Below are 24,104 nucleotides of genomic sequence, written 5' to 3'. Positions count from 1 at the left end.
GTGATACACCTAGGGTTTCTCAATACAGTAAACTCATGAGTAAACCGTGAAAAGAACACATAAATGTGAAAAAATGTGAAAGAGACGTGATGGCACCTCACGTGCGCAACCCCAATTGAGCTTGCTGGCTGGTACTCGTCAGCATTGCCCACTCTTCTCATCATCGGCAGCCATCACGCTCAAAAATAATAATAAAGAGGAAGTGTCCAGAAAGAAAAACAAATTGTGTGACTAAATAGTGAGCGTTAAAAAATGAAATAGGTCCACCCACTACAGGTTCAAACTTTATTCCTCCTTAGGAGTGCACCTACTTCAATGTTTAAAAAGGTTGCTAAAAATGCATACCCTCCTTAGATGCCAACATGTTTCATCGCCTGGATTCTTTAAGGCGATTTCGTCAGGGCAACAACAGTTGCTTGGCACACGATAAGGACACTTCTTAAAATCACGTACGGAGACCTCGTGGAGCCTTGGCCTCGCGTACCAGCTCTATGAATGAGGTATCCAATAGGCTCTCTATGTGAGTCCTCGGGGTTCTGTGTGGCATTCCCCCGTAATGCCAACCACCTAAAGCCTCACGGAGCTCCTTCTCTCCGCCGGACGAAATCGCCTTAAAGAATCCAGGCGATGAAACATGTTGGCATCTAAGGAGGGTATGCATTTTTAGCAACCTTTTTAAACATTGAAGTAGGTGCACTCCTAAGGAGGAATAAAGTTTGAACCTGTAGTGGGTGGACCTATTTCATTTTTTAACGCTCACTATTTAGTCACACAATTTGTTTTTCTTTCTGGACACTTCCTCTTTATTATTATTTTTGAGCGTGATGGCTGCCGATGATGAGAAGAGTGGGCAATGCTGACGAGTACCAGCCAGCAAGCTCAATTGGGGTTGCGCACGTGAGGTGCCATCACGTCTCTTTCACATTTTTTCACATTTATGTGTTCTTTTCACGGTTTACTCATGAGTTTACTGTATTGAGAAACCCTAGGTGTATCACATTTAAGTTTAGACACCTTTACGATCATCGGAGAGACTGCTGAGAGTAAAACCATTCATCTTTTTTCTGGTTTTTAAGAAAGTGAAGGTAGCCAACTAGTTGGCAACTACCCCATAAAAGATCTTCTGACTCGGGGCGTTACCAAAGACCCACAAGGTTGGAACCAACCTGTATGGCTCAAAATACCTTCTGATACCCAGGTCTTTGTTGTGTTAGATTATTTGAGTGGAGGGCGACCTGAGGCTATTTTCCCTCTAGAGCTCCTTATTGTATACATGTTAGGATTTTGCCTCCCTGCTGGTACACCTGCGTACTGGGAAGGCACAGTACCGAAACGGGTACGGTCACTCTCCAATGTGGTCCAGTATATACTTGTGCATTCTTACGTTGGCAATAAGGGAGCGAAAGGGGCCCAATGCAGTCTAGAGAGATCCAGCGAGGTATAATCATAGGACCAATTTCAATTATAAATACAACAGTTCCACAATCAGGGTTCTCGACAATTCTCACGTACCTCAGCATTTGACCATCTTAATAATAAGTCCCAGTGTGCTTTTTTCCTCCTAGTCTGGGTCCCTCTCAGATCTAGCTTGGACGTCGAAATGACCGAGGCCAGCCACTCTGCATGCAAAGAGGCAGGCATTCCACCCATTTTGTTACATATTTCCCTCCTAGCTAATATATGGCATAAAAGAGGAAAGCCCTTGCTGGGCCTGTGACTTCGCTGGAAACCCTAAAGATTATCAAGGAGAGACTCAGTTGAACTTGAAAACCTAGGATGGCCGAGATGGTTTCACCGACTTTTACCCAAAAGTCAGAAATGGCCGGACATTCCTGGAACATGTGTATATCAGATGCTTTCTCCAGGTCACGTCATCTTTGACAGCCTTTGGGGGGTTAAGTAGGCCCTATGGATTTTAAACAGAAGGTTTCTTCTTAGCCATGCTGGCTTAACTGTGGAGAACAGAATGCTGAATGATGTTTGCCAAAGATGTTCCCAAGGTTCGTCTGACAGACGAGCACCCCACAGTTCCTCTGCTAATTTAAAGTCCCCATCTATTGCCTTTTCAATGCTCCAATACCACGTAGAGACCTCCTTCTCCCCCCTCCGCCCCCGGTCTTTCCACAAGTTGTTCCTCTAAAGTATTTCCTATACCTATGGGTGATTTCAGGTTTTGGACCCAGCTTTGAAGTTGAATATATTTAAATTTAGAAATGCCCCCTTCCAAGATGGTGTGGAGCGTTGGCCATGGTAAAAGTATGCGCTCTTGAGCTAAATCACCCCATACCTTAAGCCCGGCCTCTCTAAGTGGCTGTGCTAATTTATCTTTTAGGTAGTCTGGTGCACCGGGGGACTCCCACAGGGGGGGCAATACCAGAAAAAATAACTAAAGCCCATCAGCCATCTAATATTTGCCCATGTTCTGGCCACTGAATGTAGCACCTTTAGCCTTATCTTTTTTTTAAACTTTGGCTCTCCATGTTTAAACAGAAATCCCTCCTGGGCCAAGCTGGCACCCTTTAGCATCACTGAGAACATTGCCTCTACCCCAGCACAATCTGGTGTTTTTAAGAGCATCCTAGAATGGGAAAACTGGAAGGCCCAAGCATAATACTGCAGGTCCGGGAGCGTAAGTCCTCCCTTCTACGTTTCAACTTCCTCCAGACAATTCTGGTTCTTCTATAGGCCCATATGAATGCATTAATAGCCTGCTGGAGTTTATCTATAGCCAGTTTGGCAAAATGTAGTGGAACAACATTGAAGAAACATTTGATTTTAGGGAGCACTATCATTTTTAACAGATTTACTCTCCCAAAGATTGACAAAGGAAGGTGGGCCCAACTCTTCATTAGCCTGTGGCACTTCTTTGTTACATTAGCCAGGTTAGTCTCCGAGATTTTGTCGATATCCTGTACTATTTTTATCCATAGATGCCTCATCTCCCTTTTGGTCTGGTATTGGCACTCCCCCAAGTTCCATGACATAACCTTGGTCTGCTCAGCATTTACCTTATACCCTGATATCCTGCCGAAATCTTCGGCATGCTTTAATACCGCTGGCAGGGCAGTAGAAAGGTCCGAAGAAAAGACCAGTACTTCGTCGGCATACAGAGCCATTTTCTATTCCATCCCTCGTGTTTAAATGGTAAAACGTTCACCTCCTCCCTCAAACTCTGAGCAAATGGCTCAATATACAAGTTAAAGAGGAGGGGGGATAGGGGACAACCCTGTTTAGTACCCCTAGTGATTTTGTAGGGGCTTGATAGATCAGCTGGATGGCTCTGCGGAATTTTACACAAAGATGATATTTCTCCAGAAAAGCCGACAGATACCCTGTCAAAGGCCTTAGTGGCGTCTAAGGTCATACCTGCAAGGGGAAGCGAGCACGTTGTGGCTAGATCAATCACGCCTATAAGATCGTATGCAAGTACGTATAAATTTCTGCTCTTTTGGTCGAGGTGCAGCATATCCCCTGCTACTGTTCCCAGCCTATCAGCTAGAACCGTAGCAAAGATTTTATAATCTGCATTTAGCAGTGATATGGGTCTATACGACTCACAACTTGCTGGGTTCTTCCCGGTTTTATTATCAGAGTGATCGTTGCCTCGCCCCAAGAACCTGGCAGCTTTCCTCCGTCACTTAAAATCTCACTGAAAAGCTGGGTCATGACTTGAAAGCAAGATTGAGGATTCTTTGCTTTCAAAATAAAATGTTCACAAAAAAATGCAAATAGGAAAATAAAAAAATTCACTAAACTATTGAAAAATTTGAGGTACCATTTCTTTGCAGCATCATTTAGTAAAATGTGTTGATGTATGCCAGTATGTCCCAAAAATATTCCCAATGGAAAATCAGTGTAACCACTTTCAATATGAATATGAGAAACATAAAAATAATTAAGCACTGGCAATGCCAGTAAGCCTGAAATTGGTAGTCAGCCTTTTTGTTTTGTCAATGTGTGTCTTGTTTTGGCATGAATTTTGTAAAACCTTATTGGTGTGGGAGCTGCCGGGCCCCTCACCATTATAATAAACATTGGTAAAGCAAAAATTGTTTTTGATCTCAAAAAGCACACGTTGCCACAGTAGTTGCTGGCACTGAACAAAACTATTTGGTGTGCCAATATGTGGGGAGGGTGGGGGGAGAATGAATTTTAATAAACACAAAAGGTCATGGTTAACGCCAGACATAATTAGGGGCCCAATTAGAAAAAGAAAGTCTAAAAAGTGCACCAATGGTATATGTCATTGTATTAAGCGCAGATTTACGAGTTTCATGAATACACAAGAATTTACAGAAGTAGGCCAAGAAATAGTTCTCCTAGAAAATATTCGATTTGTCAACTGCATTTAAGCATGAGCAAATACGCATGAGTAGATTTGCGCATGTGAAAATCTGTTGAGTTTTTACAAGTGAACTTTCACTCCAACTATGTTTTTCCCAGCCCTGGAAGACGTTTTAAGTCCGCCATTCTCAGGAGTAAATTTTCAACTTCTCAGTATTGGAAAAGATTAAAGAAGAGTCGGTAAAAACCCTTAAAACATGCAAGTTAGTAGGAATGCATAGACCAAAATGGGCATTCCAACCCTGGCAGTACCTTCAGCCCCAGTATTTAGATCTGCACAAACATGGCAAAATAAGGGAAATGCTAGTATTCAGACCCTACTATGGTACGAGCCCTGGCATAATCAAAGAGACTATATCAGAACTCTTATATAATGAGATTGCTGCCATAATTTGTCGTTGCATTACATGGCACAAAGGAGATATGTGGATTTTGTTATAGGACAAGTAGATTTATAAAGCAACTTGCCCCATGGACATGTAGATATTTTATTAAATTCCACACCCATGAGAAGTTGTTAGTTGCCCTGATTTTTTCAGTGAAAAAGATTTATCTGACTTAGTGGCTAACTTGTAAAGCAGGAGGAGAGCTTTATGCTAATCTTTTTCAGGGGGCTAGGGTCAGCTCTCCATCACCGCTCTTGTCTGTGGCATTCCTGTCTTAGGCTCCTAATCTCTTAAGAAAACCAGGGCACACAGGGTTTACATCTAGTGACCCTTTTGACCTTCACGCGGGCTATTGTGACCAGGGCAGCACTGAACCAGGCATGGAAACCATCTGAGGAGTAGCTTTAGGTTTGGTGTCAAAGGAAATGTCGCACAAGATGTCATAGAAAGGCAGTGGGTCTAGCTTATTTACTGTGCAAAACATATGCTAAAGTCAATAGACCTCGAACTGTGGATTGTTATCGCATTATGTTATAGGACGTAGAAATGATATTTGGTTAAATGTAATCTCACAAATTAACATAGTAGGCAACAATTTTAGTGTTTGTTCCACACACTCACAAAGCCTGGAAGTTGAATTTTACTGTAATGATTCTTTTTAGGCCCTATTGAGAGAGGCTGTATATTGTTTTGCCTGCTGCAGTTTTGTTCATATTTGTAATTTTATTAAGGTATGCATGATGGTTGCCAACTTATGTGAATTTCAGTAATTTTGCTTTGAATATAGTGACCAGCCAGGACCTATGTCACAGCCTGCCAAGCCATCAAGCCATTTAGTTACAGAACAAGTCTGCAGATGATACAACAGTAACAAGCCCAGTGACATGTAATGTAACCGAGGTGTAAATAAGATGGCACTGGGGCGCTTAAAGTTAATCGTATTCATTTAGCAGTTTCCTTACAACTGGTATAAATGCCTCCTCGTTTCATCTCGGTTCTTCTTTTTTTGCTGATTTTATTTAAATGCTACTGAACAGTAATTGTACAGAATTAAGGCAACCAATCAACACAATAATAAATAATAATATACATACTGTCAAATAGAACCAAAGACAACAGTGATTATGACTAAAATACAAAATGAATTTTATTATACATAGAAAAATTAGACATTATAGCATTCATACAGAAACTTGGATATCTCCAAGTAATTTAGAATTCATATACAGTTGTATTATTTGTATACATTTTTCACAGCTTACTTTGTTCCGAAACCCGAATTATTGCTGATACCTTGACACAAGATTCAGGTTCTCAAAATATATTTAAGGTATCATTTTTGCACCATATATCTATATAAAAGAGTTACTAATAAGCACATTTCACATGGGTGTATTCATTTTATGAAATCTATGGTGGTTGTCTATTTTCTCCATTCATTGTATCATTTCTTCATATCAAAACATTGTCACTGCCACTACTGATTAATCTTTTTTTAATCAAACCATATGACTCATGTACTTTCATTACCCCCCCCCCCCCCACCCCCCCGGTGGTTCTCCCCTTCAGTTCAATGCACACATTTTTTGGTTGTGGATCTTCATTCATCAATGCTGTCATTTTTGAACCCTTCCATAATTATAAGACATTTTCCCTTTTTTAATTTTCACAGAACCTTCACTGTCTTTCCCCTGTGGCCATCTTTTCCTGACGAAGGCACTTTGGTATGCCGAAACGCGCGTAGAATATTCCAGTCAACCTAATTTGTGCCACACTGTTTTTAATTGAAACTTTTTCTACAATAGCATCTGTTATTTGTGTATAATTGTTAATAAATATAATGTTTTTGTACAATTGAAAGTACGATTTTAATTGTACATGATGGACACGCAAGTTCCTGTATGAATGCTATAATGTCTAATTTTTCTATGTATAATAAAATTCATTTCGTATTTTAGTCATAATCACTGTTGTCTTTGGTTCTATTTGACAGTATGTATATTATTATTTATTATTGTGTTGCCTTAATTTTGTACAATTATTGTGATTTTCCCTATGTTAAGGAACCAGATCCTCATAGTAGGGGGCCTCTTTCTTTGCATTCAATGCTACTGAACAGTAACAGGCTAAAGAAGTAGGCACTTTCTGCCTGTATAAACTAAACGCTGCATCATAATTTTGCACTCTCCTTAAGCTTATCTCAAATGTTGTGGTCATTTTTGTACTTTATTCTTTCCATGTGCAACACAAATTATTGTAAAAGTGATTAGCTTGGTCTCCCAGCTTGCAGCACAAATTATTGCAAATCACTTTATTTGGCCATATTACAGCATGACCATAACAAAATCACAGCACCAGCGGCTGTCAGTAACAAGCATTTGCAAAGCAATAGGTCTCGCATTTATGAGAGTTTGAGCTATTGGCATGCAAACAGATACATAAAAAGGCATTGTCATTTACAATGCCAATAAATTAAACTCTGACAAATGTAAGGCCTATTGCATTGCAAATGCGTTCGTACTATCAATTGGTTTTTGATGCGTTAGGAGAGCAGGCAGGACAAAGCTATTTGAGAAAATAGTGCTTGGAGGCTGTAATTAAAGCCTCCCAAGTAACAAAAGACGAAACAGGGGATATAGCCATGGGAGGTTACAAAATGAGACAAGGCGGTTCAAAGGAGGGACTAATAAGGATATTGACCAATGAACAGCCACAGTTTACAGAGGAAAAGACACAAGCCAATGAAAAATATGAGCAGAGAGTAGACGGAGCTTCAAGTTTCTACCTGAATACAGCAGGCCTCGCAGAGCAGTGCAAGCTCGACCTAAAAAGCTCAGCAGGAGTATTTCATAAGATAATGGCCCTTACTGCAGACCAAGAACTAAAGTAAAAACACAGGACCCCCATAACCACAGTTACTGCCACTTATTCTAGGTCATGGTAGCCCACTCAGATTACTGCCTATTTTTCCATCTTGGCAGAGTATCTTGAAGCTAAGAGTCCAACAGAAAACATGGAAAGTTTGAGAATTTTTACTTCAAATCCAGAACGAACTGTTAAAACGCAGACGCAGCATACATAGTCCAATTAAAATATCATCAAATCCATGGCACAAAAGGCAACCAGGGAACACTAGTGGTTGAGATCCATACTGTAAATAACAGCCTTCCTTGTAGGACATTATCCTTGGGGACTGAAAGGAAGAAATTCTCCCACAGCTCTCTTCATGGGGATATACACATCAATAACAGAAAATCATATGGTGGTGCTGCAGGAGGAGGAGGAGAAGAAAGGAAAGGAGGAAGAGAAGGGAAGAAGAGGGAAGGAAGGAAAAGTAGTAGCAGGTCATTTCAGAAGCTACACCTAAATTTGACAAGAAAACTGAAACTTCAATCGCTAAAGTTTTCAAGCTTGTAACTGTGGAATCTAACCCTTCAAAAAAAAGGTGCATGCATCTAGTTTATCAGTGTCCAGTTCCACACAGATACTGCATTAAACACTTCCTGATGTAGTCCCTTTATTTTCGGTTTCTTGCAGCTCTACTGGCTCCCAACCAGTCCCACAAAAACCCCAGATACTACTCTCCCAAAAGTCAAGTTAGTGTGTTGACTCCTGCATCATGAAGGAACTTCCCACAATTGTAACAGGCATATACTATCATGGCCTGTCCAGACAGCGAGCTCTCTCGCCATTACTCCAATACTGTATGATCTATCCACTATTTCAAATTGAGGTGATCCCATGTATGTAGAATCTTAAACAGCATCTTGTCCTTGTTGGAGAAACTGATCACTGGGAATGACCGTCTTTCCTCAATAGTAACTGAGCAAAAACTCAGATAATACAACACCACCTAAGGATCCAATGAGTCTGCATAAGGCAACACAAACTGCTAATTCTAACTACATATGGACTCCCAGCAAGCTTCAACAATGCCCCTATAATAGGACAGAAATAGTGCCACCAACCTCAATTTCATCACACACTTTCTCAGAACTTTCTCACCAAAGCACCAGCAACAACAATGAATTGGCTGATCATAATCTGAAGCCCCAACATTAACTACATAGCCAGATGCAATGAACACCTTGCGTCATCATAATATCAATAAACAAAACTAAAAAGGTAAAGTTTGACAAAGCAAGGAATATGCAACTAACTTCAATGGACTTAATATACTCATTAAGGAAAATGTTATAGGAACAAGCACGCAATGATCATCTCAAGTCGGAGATCTACAGCAAGACATCCACTCTTTAAGAAGGCAATGTATCACCCGTAATGATGACTGCTCCCTGGCACCCTATATTTACTAAATAAGAGGTAGCAAATACCAACCCATCTTTTAAACCAAAAAAGGGGAGGTCAAAAAAGCACGCGAGAATTAGGGCCAAAAACAAAAAGGGGCCACGTAAGCACAAATTGCTGCCCATAACTAATAACGATAACAGTAGTTCAGATCTGGTCCAGGAACATGCAAAAGTCTCAATCTGCTGCAATTATTGCAATAGAACGTGTGTCTGCATCATCTACTTTCAATCCAGATGCCGCTCCCTATGTTCATTCATTGACCTCAAACAAACAGTGCAAAGTCCACACTGAACAAAGTGCTGTCCTATCCCCGGACCTGGGAATAGAACACAAAAACACTGAGGATTATATTGCCGTAATGTCAAGGAAGATTATTGAAATTATAAGAACCCTCTATCTGGATTTTATAGATCTATTGCAAAGTCCTGCTATGAAACTTCTTATCAGAGCTCACCTGCTTGATGTCCTTCATACATTACCATGTCTTCAGTACATCAACGCGAAAAACACCGACTTAATTACATTTGGACTTTTTAAGTGTTAGAACCCCAAAATCAGCAATCTGACTTTAACAATGCCGATTTACTTAAAATACCGCAGTTCTTTCTTTGCCACTGGAGAAGGCAGCACCAAAACATGCACCCCACGATCAAATTTACATTTGCAAACAATACCATGCATATCAGTATTTGCAGGCCACATGAAATTATAAAAATGGTACCAGACCTGCCGGTATTGTGACTTGAATAATTTAATCGACCTAAGTGTAATGTACTTGAATCATAAGCTCACCTTTTTATTTATCACATATGAGAGCACCTTCAAATGTCAGTTCAGCATGTCTGCTGTATACAAACTCTTGTTTGATTTAACAGACTAAACTTTTTATTCACTTATAATAAGAACATAGACCATATATAGGGTATGTTACCCGACTAGCCTCTTAGTTTACTAATAGCATTGTCACTAGGGCCAGGCAGGCATATTTCTCCATTCATGCTAAAAAAAAAACTACTTTTAATAAATATATTACTAAAAGCATAAGCATAGGAAATGTGCTGTCATTTACATACAGCACATTCCCCATTGAAATTGCCACAAACTTTACCACAGACATGCAGTTTTACTGATAAAACTATATAGTGTACAAATGTAAATGTGTGAAAATCTGGTTTCAGCAAATATTTATCATTTGCACATCACCAAGTAAAGTGTCCTGATTTGTTTTGATCCAATTAAAATCTTTGTTTCCATCACAATTTAGAATTACAAAACAAATGTGCTTTCCAATCACAGATATATTTTGAAATTGTACTGTTAATTTACAATCTTTATAATACTGAGTGGCCATGAAAAAAACTGACATCCTGCAGCCTTTGATTTAACACTCCCAGTACCCCAGGTTGGTTGTGAGACAGATGAGTTTGTAAAGTGAACGAACTTTATAGTCAGAGAAAGAAAAGTAAAAGTCAATCTCCGGGATAAAACAAGCAGAAATTTGTAAGAAGACATACGCCTAATTTTCTTCTTCAGTCTTTCAATGCATAGCAAATGTGACAAGTTTTAAAGGCATCTTTACTGATCACTCACTTATTGAAAGAACAGAACAATTGTTCCTTGGCAGCTCAAGCATTTTTTCCAGGATAGGCCAGTAGGCCCCAAAAAAATAGTTCCCCCTGATTAAATCTGGCTTGTCATAGCAAATGGACAAGTAGATTTTTGTAGGCCTTCATGTGGTAATTTGTGGGAACAACTCTAGGTTATCAAGAGAAAGACTCATAACAGGAGATGCTCCCACAATAGACTCACATGGGACCAATTTCCTGATTGAAGGCAGAAAATAATATCCTTATTTTTTAAAAGGATTCTCACCCACACCGGCGTTAAGCATGCTTCATCTCCGAGTCCTCGCCCGGGACATCTAACATTACCGGGAAGGTTCAACCTGCTCTTTGGAAGGAGCACTTTGGGATGAATACTGTGTCCTATTTTTGGATTTGGAGGAAGGTTAGAATAGCCTAAAGGTTGAAGTACCGAGCATGAAACCCATACTATGCCTTGAATACATCAGGAGCTCTCGCTCCCAGTTTGCACTACGATGAACCTCTTTCCTAATAGCTACACTGCAGGGTCGTACCATTTAATTTCCATAGCATGCCCTAGGATTGGCTGCCTTGCACACAGCTAAGCGTGTGGTACAGCCTACATCCCTTCGATACTAACACTTTAGAATCAGTCTCTATGCACGAACACACAGCCGGGTCAACCTGCACAGCCCCAAGAAGGTTGCGTTATACAGACGGATGAGGAAACGTGCTCCACTGCCACATAAGAACTCCGGGGTCATTCACTATGTACAAATACATATACTGCTGTGGCAGCCTGTCTCACTTCCACGGCAATGTAACAGGGGATTGGCCATCAAACACACAAGATTGGTGTGGTGTTCTTACAACGCCCCCAAGAACTCTATCTATTACTTAACATTGGTAAACGCCACTGAAGCATAAATACTGCTTACAAGCTTTCAAACCGGCCCCTAATCCCTTGGCTCATTCCCCACGGTCAGAACGATGGAAATGAGTCCAAAGAAGGCTGGTATATCTGAACACTAGACAGACAGATCTAGTGTTCAGATATACCAGCCTTCTTTGGAATAAGTTCCATCGTGTGATTGTAAGGGAAAGATGTGTGTGGGGAGAGTGGGAGTGTAGACATCAGGAGTAGAATCACAACTACTCCATAATAACCTAATCAAGCCTACAAGTCACAGACCTATCACCATCTGCCCAAAAACATGACCCCGCACCCTCCTAGTCCCAATAAGCAGCAACGTAAGCCAATACACCTGCCCTATTCCTTCAGGCATGCCTCCCCCTTCAGCTTCCAACCCTTCTCTTTCAGCCTGCAGAGATACTAATTCAAACCTTCAGCTCTACCCGTCCCTATAATGCCCCCTGTTTGTTTTTACCTCTAAATCCCCCCTTGCAACGAGATCGCCGTCATTTTCTGCTCCGAGCACTCCTACCGTGTAATTCAGCACAGCAGCGCGGCCACCGTAGAAGCCGGATTCCGGAAGCACGTACTCACTAGACTGCGACCATATTGAAGAGGAAGGACCCACTGTAGTGAAAGGGCAGCAACAGACAGATAGACGGCGGCCATCTTAGAACGGGAAGAATCAGATTTAGGAGCTAAACTGAGACGGCCTTCTTGGAAAGGGAAACTTCAGCTTGAAGAAACACGGCAGGGAACGTTCACCATGAAGGACTGTGTCTGAGACGGTACTCCTCAATACAACGTCTATGGTTTAGTGGTATGACTGGCCATAGAAGCTTGATGTTTCCTTTCTTAGCAAAAAATATTGTACCATTTAAGTTTAGTTATTCTAGAACAGTTAAGAGTTGAAAGATGAAAGCAATAATATTTTTCAAGCTTTTCAATGAAGTATTTTTAGTCTTTGTAAAGACACATAGGCGGTATTATGCTTCTCTTTCCTACTGTTGAAATGTTGGACCATTTAAGTTTAGTTATTCTAGAACAGTCAAGAGTTGATAGATGAAAGCAATAATATTTTTCTAGCTGTTCAATGAAGTATTTTTATTCCTTATAAAGACACATAGGCGGTAATTATGCTTCTCTTTTTTACTGTTGAAACTATCACCAGTCAATAAACAATCAATAACAAAAAACACACATTTCGTGAATATAGGAAACAAAAAAAGTCAAGTACACTAATCACAGTCCCTTACAATGCCAAAATCGAATCGCCACCACATTGACTGCCTCTGTCTTTGCAGCAACCCAACTTCCAGACTTACACTGACAAGCTGAATACTCAACCTATAACCGGCCCTGCAAGCTTCCCAGGTCCATACGGCTAGATGCCCATGTTCAGGATTTTTCTTGGAATTCTTGTACAGTCTTGTTTATTGCATTATATAACCAGCATTTGCAAAGCAATCGGTCTGGCATTTGTGGAAGTTAGAGCTATTGGCGTTGTAAATGACAATGTTTTTTACTTTTGTTTGCGGTGCAGTGATTATTTTAAGCACCCATGTGGAAGCTAGTGTGGGCAGAAGTGGGCTGTGTAAAAATGATTGATGTTAAAAGCTTGGCCCAATTAGCCCAGGAGGCATTTTGGAATACTGCTTTTTAAGCTGAAGAGGTTTGCAGAAAGCCCATTATTATGGTGCGTACTATGCAAGTGATCCCGCAGAAAGCCCCAGGGATGAACAAATTCACAAAACAGATATTTCAATAGGGCCCATACACTTTTACTCAAATATTCATACACAATCCCTGGGTAGTCTGCGGGAAGTCAAGTTTTATAGTTCACCTACGTTCTGATTAGTTAGTTTCCTGTGAAATGTAAAATATTCCATATAACTTCAATGCCTAACTAATCTTCACAAATTCACACTCTTTCCTCCGGTCGATGGACCATTAGTTGAGTTAGGTGATGGTGATAATAACAACTATCTATCTAAATCCACAGATCTTAGTGAAGTAACCACAGAGTCTGGGTATGATTCATAGGTTTTATCTAAAATTTTAGTCATTAATCAAACTCTCATTTAATACAGATTCACAGTGCAAACTCCATTACTCTTTAACTTGAGAGAAAAATCTCATTTAGCAATTACATTCACTTACGCAGACTTCATTCAACAATTTAAAATGCAAAGAGTGGATAGGTGAAGAGACAAAAGGCACAAAATAGGATACATTTGCAACAAAATATGCAAATTGTAAGACAAAATGACATTTACCTAGTGAAATACTAGAAAACCACCCCTCTGGCCAAAGGACTGGTAGAGGTATCCTGATTTAGGATCAGGAGACAAACAACTATAGGACAGGGCAGATACTTACTAGACTTCTCTATAAACCTGAAGCACCAGGGCACATTCCTCTCTTACACTCTCTCCCTCCTCGATATTCTTCCGGAATCTTCGAATCTAATCAGGCTGTCTTTGGATCTGAATCTTCCCAGTCTGCTCTATTTTCTCTTCTTCTAGCAGCTCTCTCCTTTCTCTCACCATCGATGTATGTGGACTGCGCTGCTTAATTAATTTAAGCCATTCTAGTTATAGTCTTTATTTTTCATGTCCCACCTTCAAAAGTTGCAAATATGGATGAAATGCGGGATATGATTGTACGGGGCCAGGGGAGTTTTCGTCACACCATGCTGACATATTCATCTTTATTAAGGTTCCTTTTGTTTGCTAGCCCTTCCCCTTTAGCTCATTCACTACTTTTATTCCCATACATATATTGTTACAAATTCTATTAACATTATATACAGGCTGCTTTGTCGAGGGATTCTCTTTTCCGTTTCTCACGTCTGCTGTCTTTGCTCCTTGGCAGTCATTCAGCTCTTGCGGTCATCGGGTCATCTCACGTGTTCACTGAGCATGCTCGAGTTGCCATCTTTTCTTATTGCTACTGGTTTAGATAGGCCCAAATGTACTCTATTAATAAAGAAAACATAAACAGATGTAAATTTCTCAAATAATATAGTTCTCACTGTTCACCACCCACTTCTACTTTATCCCATGTTATTTTTATTTTTTTGGGCAAAAGCGTTACCAATAGCAGCTTTCTTTTAAGTTCAAGCAAGCATATGTCGGGCATGTGGCTCATCGAGACCACATATTAGTGATTCTTGCGCATGCGTGATAGTTTTCCCTCTTAAAACGGGTTAGTCACGTTATTTCTACGTCATTCCGGGTTGCACATGCGCAAAGCGTTTTTCCGATTTAGAGCGGATTTTAGTCGCATTGCATTTTATTCCACATTAGTTAAGCCTGTGTAAAGCTTTTCTCCCCATGTGTTGGTGTCTGGTAGGTATTAGTCTCATCTTATCTACAGTTTTAGCTATTAGTAAACGTTAAGGAAGGATTTCTCCGAGCAAATTTCGTTTTCTTGAATCCTTGCTCCATCACAAGCATATTGTATAGTACTTTTAATCCTGACTACGCAAGGCATAAAAGACATATATCAAGACCTTCAGGGCAGGTAATGCAACAGCTCATGAAATAAACACGTGAATCATCATAAATATGCAGGTCACAGCGCATCTGTGCTCCTTTAATAGGTTATACAGTAAGTAATGCCAGAATATAGGGAATATATCTGCGCACCTACAACATGTATTCTAGTAATTCACAGTGAAGTTTTCCCATTAACCTAGTGGAGGTCTCCGTCGAGGTTCCACCCCATAACAACGTGTAGTGCACGCAGATATGTGCCAATGTGGAGACACACACACTGCCTAAGCCTACAGATTGCAATTCGGGAAGGCTGGAACCAGGGCTTTTAGTGGGCTGTGTCTCACCAGGTCTGAGCACCGGCAGTTTTTTTAAGGGGGCCTCAAAACAGGTCTCTATTGGGCTCTGTTCTGTGCCCTGGTACAAGTGGTCCGTTTTTTTTCCGGACTGCAGTGACAGCACGCACCTCGATGTGCGCGTGGGGAGCGTTGCAGAGCAAGGGACATCCTTCAGAGAGTCATTTTCTCTCTGGATTTCCCTTCTCTTTTTTAAACAAAGGAGCACCAACATTGTTGTTATGTCACCAGAGCTTTATGTGGAAGATTTTTCAATATTATAAACAAGCCATAGTTGCTGCTTATTTATCTTATGCAACTAGTAACCAATGACAAAGCCAACAGTCCTGACTTGTAGGTATGATGTGACTTGTTCTATTATATATCTGGATGCAATGACAGGAACAGCAAAATACAAGTTGGGCGGCACACTGTGCTAAACACAGATATTTAGCATATGTGTTTTTAAGCCACGCCCTTAATTACATTGACCACGCCCATTTGAGAGACCCCCAGTTTTTTAATCCCACTTAAAGCCCTGGCTGGAACCACTTGGGTTTGATTCCTGTCCGTAAGGTATGCAGTAGGTTGAGCTGTGGTGTCGGACGAAGCGTGTTTTTACTGAACGTTAGCAAGTGTACGATCCCCCAGAACTGAGCGCATGATCAACACAGGCAGCGACGGTGGGAGGTGGTGGCGTGGGGGGTGACACCGGGGAGATTAATTGGAGATATTCGGGCCCCAAAGATGAGAATGATGGAAGCTCTACCTGGCTGTCCCTGTAGTGTAATTAAAAAAGTGGTGTTAGGGTGAAGCATGAATCGGATAAAATGTATGTTTAAAATCATCTGAAATTCAAGACTGTTCTCCTATTCACACATATGCAAAACGTAAATGTATTTTATAAACATTGTCAGGGATAGCAGACTAAAATACAATAAACATTATAGTAAATTGGTGTCATTTTCAAAGAATGCTGGCCAGCGTCAAAAACTTTCGTCTAGCTATGCTTTATCAGTTCTGAAAGCTTCACAGGTCCATCCGTTTGGCTGAAGCAGTGATATAACACAAAAAAATCGTGACTCCAAATTATCTTTCTTTTTGTTGCAGTTTTATATAGCACAAACTCAACCAGAAGGTATTGGAGGGCTTTACATGAGCACCAGTTACGTTACACAAGGACACATTCATTTTCTGGTTGGCACAGGGGAGATTAAGTGATTTGCCCAGAATCACAGGATGTTGAGCCGACATCAAGACTCAAACTTTGTTCCCCAGTTCCATAGTCGGCAGCTTTGGACGTTATGATTACAAACCCTAATTCCTAGCAGAATATCACTCTGATTGAACTTCAAACATTTAAAATAGTAGCCACATTGACCAGTTATTTTTCCAGTGATGCTGTCAAAGCAAGGGGAGATGTGTTGGGAGGGGAAGGGAGATGTAAATTAGATCACACGCTGGCTCGCTCACTCTCAGTCTCTCTCTTGCTCGCCCCTCCCTGACATGAGGTTGGGGGGATTGCTGGAGGAGGTTGGAAAGAGAAGTGAGGAAGCGAATGGGATAAGTGAAGATGTCGCTGGGTGATGTGGGAGTGAGTAGTTGGAGTGTGGGAGTGAATGGAGGAATGGAAGACATGAGGTTGGGGGGGATTGTTTAGGGTTGTTGATGTTATGTTGTATATTTGGTGTCAACCCTGTCCTAATAAATGGCCTTTTATGCTAGCTATTCAGCGTGGAGTGGTTATTGCGCGAAGACCCTTGACATAAACAAGGGATGAGAGCATTAGGTCTTTTTATCAGTAATTCATAAAATGCAAGAGCCATTTTAAAACAAACGCAAAAAGTGTACAGGCGTATGATATATGCAAGTACTTGTATGTCTATTTTTAACAGTGCACTATATTTGCACCGGAAAAGCTCCATATCGGGATATGATTCATGAGTTTTTTCCTGAATTTTTCATAATGCATATGATTCCAATTAGTTTCTGAAATGAAGCCTCTTGCTGGGGCTTGCCAAGTTCAGTGGCAGACGAGCAGCAAACGGTGCTGTCTAAAGTAAAAACAGTAAAAGCAAACACAAGCAGCAGGTGGTGGTGTGGGGGGCACCGGGGAGATTAACGGAACGGCGAGCAGCGACGTGCAAGAGATGAGCAGGAAATCATGGGAGTAACTGACTTTGAAGCTTTCGAAAACAGGGCACTCTGGAACGAAACAATAGGGCGCCAACACAAAGGCAAATACATTGAAGCTAAAGGATAGTGGTAATAGGCCATTACCCCCTCAGCGGTCCTCCTTGTCCTAGTCCTTACAAAGTGAGGCAGTCCTGCCTTCAACCAGCCAATCAAAATGCCAGAAACCAAAAATCAAAGGTCATATAATCCCCTCCCACCCACCGCCATGCCTGTTTTTTTTCTTGCTCCGACGGCGGTTGGAACGCCGGGGCTCCGTGTATACTGTTTACTGTTTCTGGTTTTCTGCGGGATGTGTTGCGGTGCGGTGAGTTTTTAGAAACAAAACCTACTTTGTTGAAGGTCTTTCATTGTGCTGTTTACTTTGATCTTTCGTTTTTTGTTTCTGCACGGCTGTTCCGGTGCTCCGGTCGGCCGCACTCCTGCTCCTGGCTCAGGACGTTCCCCGTGCATGTGCTAGGCTGAGGCGGGGAGCTTTCCTGATGTCCTGGCCCAGGGTCGTTCTGGCGCGGGGGGTTTCAAGCAGTGTCCGGCCCCCGCAGCCACGTTGTGTGTGGGTGGAGACTGTAGGAATGCCCTTTTGCTGATTTTCCAAGTCTCTCGTCACGAGACTTGGTTGATTGGGGGCAGTTTATCATGGGAGTTGCTGGACACTTCCTTTTTGTGTGTTTGGAGTTTTCCAGTGTGGTTTACTCCTTTTTCCGCTGGCCCTGAGTGCTGGGGTTTCCTCTGCGGTGCCTGCATTAGGGGTGTCTACGCGGCGTTATGTCCAGGACCTGAAAGAGGTTGACATTTTGCAGGTTTCTGGGGCTGATTTGCATGTCCAGTCTGCGCTGCTGGTGCCTGCGGATGATGTGGAGGACTTGGACAATTCCCCTAAGGGAAGTACGTCCAGGGCAAGCTTCTTTCGGACATGCTAGTCCATATTGGGAGGTACTTAGTTTTGGCCCTAACTCATTTTCGGATGAGAGGTTTTACTCCCTGTATTGTTCCTCAGAGGTGGATGACCTTCCCTTCCATGCTGTCCTGAGGGATATGCTGTCTAACGAATGGCTTGAGGTTCATATACAGGGGATTCCTTGCCTTCTGGGGAAGCGGTATCGCCTGGCGGACTTTGACACCTTGTTTCCTCGGGTTCCCAAAGTCAGTTCTCTTTTGTCATCTAAGGCTTCTCATTTTGGGGTGCGTGCTGGCACTTCTGCAGCCTATGCCTCACAGGTCCTTCTGTGGGATTTGAGGAGTTGTTTGATTGTTTGCACGTTCAGGGGGTCCCTACTCCTGTATTGGCTCAGATGGAAGTCTTGGCACTATTCCTCTCAGATGTGACTTTTGGTTCCTTGTGGGCCTTCTCCTCGGCTGCCGGGGTGGCGGTGGCTGGTAGGAGGTCTCTCTGGACCAGGCTTGTTGCCTTGGCGCTGCTCAGACTCCTTGGTCTGTTGTCTGCCTTATTGTGGGTCCCGGGCTTTTTTGGCTTTCTCCGGAGGCGGTTTATGCGGGGGTACTTGTCTTTTTCCATGTTCTGGAGTTTCGGGTACTCTGTCTTCTTCTCAACCCTTTTTTGGTCAGGCTTGTGGTCGTGGGGCTGCGTTCTATTGGTTCCCTGCCTCTACTGCGCTTGCGGCTGCCCCTGGTTGTTGGTCACTTAGTGTTATGCCCTGGTGGAGTCACGATGGCCTATTGGTTATGGTTGCGGTCTCTTCCTCGAGTTGTTGTGTGTACCAGTCCTGGTGTTACACTGGTTGTCGGTTCCTGTCTGCAATATTGGCACTGTTGATAATTTGGGGGCTGGGCTCCTTTGTTCCTGGTTTGTTGATCCGTTCTGATTTCCGACTGGTGGGGCCTATTGGTCATCGTTCTTGGTTACCAGATTCCATTCTGGGGCCGTTCCCCTTTTGGACTATATTCGGGTTACCCTGTTGTCCATAGGCCCCGTGTTGAGATCTGCCATGTTCTCTGGCGTTGACCTGTTTTTCTCACAGGGCACTGCTGTGCTGGTTCCGGTGGCGGTGCAGGTCCTGGGGTTCTGTTCCTTTCTGATCCTGGTTCCGGCACCCGTTGGTTCCTTCCGCTCGATTCTGGTTTCCCGGGCTTTGTACTTGTTGGTGCGGCTGGGTCATTTTGGTTGACCTTTACAGTCTGTCATTCCCCTCATCCTGGTGGGCGATTTTTTGCTTCCCTGAGTTTGGAAGTCGCCTGTTTTCCCATTCCCGTCGATCCAGCAGGTCATCGGTTCCTGCGGTTTGCAGTGGACATGTTCCGTTACCGGTTTCTGGTGTTGCCTTTTCGGCCTCTCTACTGTTTCCCGGTTGTTTCCACAGTGTTGGCTCCTGCTGTGGGGGTTTTGCTGTGTCTGGGTTTCCCTGGGTTTCCCTGTGTTGCTTTTGTCTAGTTTCTGCTTCCACCCTCCTTGGGGCTCTTCAGGCGGTGGTGGCGTCGATGGCCTTGTTCCAGATTATGGGGTTCATGTTGAATCTAGCCTTTCTTGTCTGGTTCCTGTTCAGGGACTTTGGTTTATCGAAGGCCTGTTTGTCGCTTTGCGGGGGCTGTTTTTCTCCTTCCGGCTCGGTTCTCTACCCTGTTGACTCTTCTGTGGGTCCTGCTGGGTCGTCCTTCTACCCCGACTCGGGGTTAATTGCAGGTCTGGGGGTGGTGGCTGCCACCACAGTTGTGGTTCCTTGGGCTAGCCTGCGCCTCTGGTCCTTGGTGGTTCTTCTGTTGGCTCATTGGGTCCCTTCCCATGTGGGTTGCGTGGCTCTGGTTCCTCTCTCCCCTGTTCTGGTTCCTTCTTTGGCCTGCTGGGTTTGCTCTCCCGACCTGGTGTAGGGGGTGAGTTTTCTGCTTCCTTCTCTCCTCTTGTTGGCTTAGGACGCCTGTCCTTGTGTTTGGGGGACCATATTGGGGTCCTTTGTGGCCGACAAGTTTGTTGGTTTGTACCGGCTTTCAGGTGGCTTGTTGTTACTTGCGCCTTCATGGGGGGGCCTGCTGTCTGGGCGAACTCTCGTCTGTTGGCATTGAGGGCTGTTTGTGTTCAAGGGAGTCTGAGTTTTCCTACGGGCAGCTTGGGCTGCTTCCTTCCGTTCTCTGTTTTGTGCCGTCTGTCTGTTCCCCTATTTCGGGGCCTTTTGTCTTCGGTTCGAGGCCCTCTGGTTCGGTCTTTTTTGCTTCCCCTCCCGGCTCTCTTCTCCCCCTGTTTTGTTCAGTGGTTGTCTGTCCTCAGGCTTGGGGGTTGCTCTCTCATTTCCTTGGCCTTCGGGCTCTCTGCATGCCTTCCCTCCTATTTCTCTCCTCCTGAGGGTACTTCAGCGGATTCGGGGGTGAAGGTGTCTGTGTTGTTGGTAGCTCTTTCTTGGCCTCGCTGCCTTCGATTTCCGCTCCTGCTGCTGCAGGGGCGGGGGGTGCGGGTTTGGCTGGCTTCTCTTGACTCCGGCTCTGCTTCTGTGTCTGCACCTGTCTTTGCCCTGTGTTTGTCGCTTGCATCTGATGACCTGGCTCTTGGGCAGCTGTCGTTGGCGTCTTTGGGCTGTTTTTCTGTGGTGGCCTGAGACATTCGGTTGTTGCGTCGGCCTTCGACACTTGTAAACTATGGTGCGCGTTGGTGCTCTTTTGTCTCCTGGTGCTCTTTTCTTGGTCTGGATCCGTGTTTGGAGATCCTGCTTCTGTTCTTGTCTTTCAAAGGGATGGGTTTTTGATGGACCTTTCCCTTTCCACCTTGTCTGCTCGTTGGGCTGCGGTTCAGGCTTGTCAGGGTCCCGGGGCCTCTTTGGAGATAGTTGCTCCTTTGGTGAGTCGGATTCTGCGTAGTTTTCGGCTTCTGCGTCCGGTCTCTCCTGTGGTTGTGCCTTCTTGGGTTTGCAGGGTCTGCTGTTGCCCCCTTTTGTGCCTTTGTTGTTTGTTGTTTGTTGTGGTTGTCCGCAACGGTGCCTTTTTTGTTGACCTTCACCTCCGCGCTTCGGTTGGGTGAGTTGGGGTCTTTGCTTCTCTCATTCCCTTCCTTGTAGTTTCTGCTGGATGGGGTTGTTTTGCGGCTGGGCCCGGCTTTTCTCCCTGGGTTTCCTCGGTGTTCCATTTGCAGCTGAAGGTGGTTCCTTCCTATTTTGCCTGGGAATGGGGATTCCTTTGTTCCTTCCTCCTTGGATGTTCGCACCTTTTGGTTTTTCATCCTCCGTGACTTGGGGTTTCGTGTTTCTCCTGCCCAGCTTGTCTCCTTTGGGGGTGTGGCTCGGGGTTGGTTGTTTTCTCCTCCCGCTGTCACTCGCTCTGTGCGTTTGGCGGTCTGCCTTTCTTGTGGGTCTGCCTCCTCCGTCCCTGGTGCCGGGACATTCGACCCGTTTTGTGTCCGCTTCCTGGGCTGCGGTGGCGGGGGTCTTTATCCTGGAGTTTTTGTAGTGCAGCCTCTTAGCGGTCCCATCACACGTTTGTTTGGCGTTGTCGCTTTGATGTTTTGCATGCATCTGTTGACAGCTTTGCTGTTGGCGTTCTGAACGCTGCTGTTCGTCGATCATTTGTTTGATTACAGTTTAGTATTTTCTGCATGGATCCCCGGTGTCCTGCATTTTGTCTTCCTGGTTCTCCGCTTGTGAGCTCCTCACTTTGTAAGGAATGGGACAAGGAGGACCCATGAGGGGGTAATGTCTTGTTACTTACTGATAATCTTTATTACCCTGATTAGGGTCCTCCTCGTCCCAGTCCTCTTCCCTCCCTCCCTCCCTCCCGCTGGGTTTGTGTTTGGGACTTATTGATAACAGGCATGGCGGTGGGTGGGAGGGGTTTATGTGACCTTTGACCTTTGGTTTCTGCCGTTTTGATTGGCTGGTTGGAGGCAGGACTGCCTCACTTTGTAAGGGCTGGGACGAGGAGGACCCTAATCGGGGTAATGAAGATCACTGGTAAGTAACAAGACAATACTCAGGTGGAGGAGCAAGACACAAGACGATAGGACCATAAGCCATTGAAAAGTAAGCTCATGGGAATGAAGCATACTAGAACAAATTGGCTGAGAGGGACAGAATTAAAGCCCACATACTGAAAACAGTATGTCTTCCAGACAGCGCATATGCTGCCTAGGCTCGACCTAAACAGGACTGTAAGACTCACTACTTTAGCAAGCAAGCTGCTTTCTCAGTTGCAGAAGTTGTAAAATGGTGGTATGATTAGTGGTTTTATCCTTACTCTGCAGGCCAATGCATAGGCTGCCAGCATCCTCTACAATAAACGTGAGGACCTGCTACTTGGGCTACAAGGCCAAGCCCACAAATCAACAGTAGCAATTTTTTTTTAACCATTCCCCTGCCATACAGTCTTTTTTTTTTTTTTTCTTTTTGCATCTTTTATATAGCGCGAACTCGACCCGAAGGTATTGGAGCGTTGTACATGACCACCGTATTTACATTATATAATCAGGCACGGGGAGATTAAGTGATTTGCTCAGAATCACAGGATGTGGACGCGACCTCGAGGCTCGAACCCTGGTTTCCTGCACCAAAGTCGGCAGCGCAGGCGACGGACCACATCCCCTCCCCTCTTCATCACATCTCTTCAAGCTGTAAGTGCATAGGTTAAGAAAAATTATATGCCACATAGATTTGGTATCCGGACTGTAGTATATCACATCCCTTCTACAAAGAAGTATCATCTAAAGAAGCTTTTCTTTGTGTAATTAGTGAGTAAAACCTTTTTGGGTGTTGGCACTTTTCTCTTGAAAGACACATGTTATCTCCCTTGAAAGCTATCTGCACTAAGACGATTAGCTCCATAGTGCAAATATACTCTCTCATATCGGGAGACTTCCTCTTTCTGTACTCCAGCTCCCAAAATGCTTGCCTCTGGAAAAAGAGAGGCTGCTGCTAATTTTGCCGCTCTGTTGAAAAGTGTCAGGAGGAGACAGGGCAGGGCCACCCCTCTTGGGTCTGTGAACTGTCTTCTTTTACCATCAGTGGTAAGATAACTTTTTAACACCTTGGTGTATCGTCTGTTAGTTAGCCCCTACCTGCACCTCTCCTGACCAGCTGTCGTTGAGAGTCCAATGAGTTGGACCCCGCAGGAGGGGCCCCCGCATGCCAGTTGGATTGGTCTTTAATCTACATATACTACCTTCCTCTATGCATCGATATACCTTCCATATACTTATGGATCTATATATTTATTACTTTTCTTCTAACTCAGCATATCCAATGCACTACCCATTTTTCACCCTATACCTCTCTCAATATATTCTCTACCTCAACTCTCTGACTCATCTCAAACCTCTTTCTCCTACTTTTTCCAATGCACTACCCTGTTTCTCACCCTATACCTGTATCAATATATCCTCTACCTCCACTCTCTCATTCATTCCAAACCCCACACCACTACTATTACCCCCAAAATAACCCTTTCTAGACTCTTCCCTACTCTACCCCTCCTTGCATCATCTTTTACTATTCCGATCCCCTAAAACAAGCTCTTCTAAACCCTTCCCTCTGATTCTTCCCCCACCACCTCCCTTTTACTCATCCCAAGCCTCCTCTTACTGCTATGAGCTCTGAAACAAAAACAGAAATAAT

General features: G+C 43.6%; 1 protein-coding gene across 6 annotated transcripts in view; it reads right to left on the bottom strand.

Annotated features, from left to right (window-relative positions):
• WBP11 (WW domain binding protein 11) overlaps positions 1–12,200 on the bottom strand; it is a 105,842-nt gene extending 93,642 nt beyond the window's left edge. For 2 of the 6 annotated variants that reach the window (XM_085601025.1, XM_085601023.1), the window contains exon 1: positions 12,070–12,200. The gene's annotated coding sequence lies outside the window, so the exon portion shown is untranslated. Of the gene's footprint in view, positions 1–12,012 lie in introns of all 6 variants that reach the window. The other 4 variants (XM_085601024.1, XM_085601022.1, XM_085601026.1 and 1 more) reach the window with 3 other exon arrangements.
• Positions 12,201–24,104: the final 11,904 nt, after the last annotated feature.

This window comes from Triturus cristatus, chromosome 4_2 (genome assembly GCF_964204655.1).
Source record: "Triturus cristatus chromosome 4_2, aTriCri1.1, whole genome shotgun sequence".
NCBI lineage: Eukaryota > Metazoa > Chordata > Amphibia > Caudata > Salamandridae > Triturus > Triturus cristatus.
This window is presented reverse-complemented; position numbering and strand designations above follow the sequence as displayed.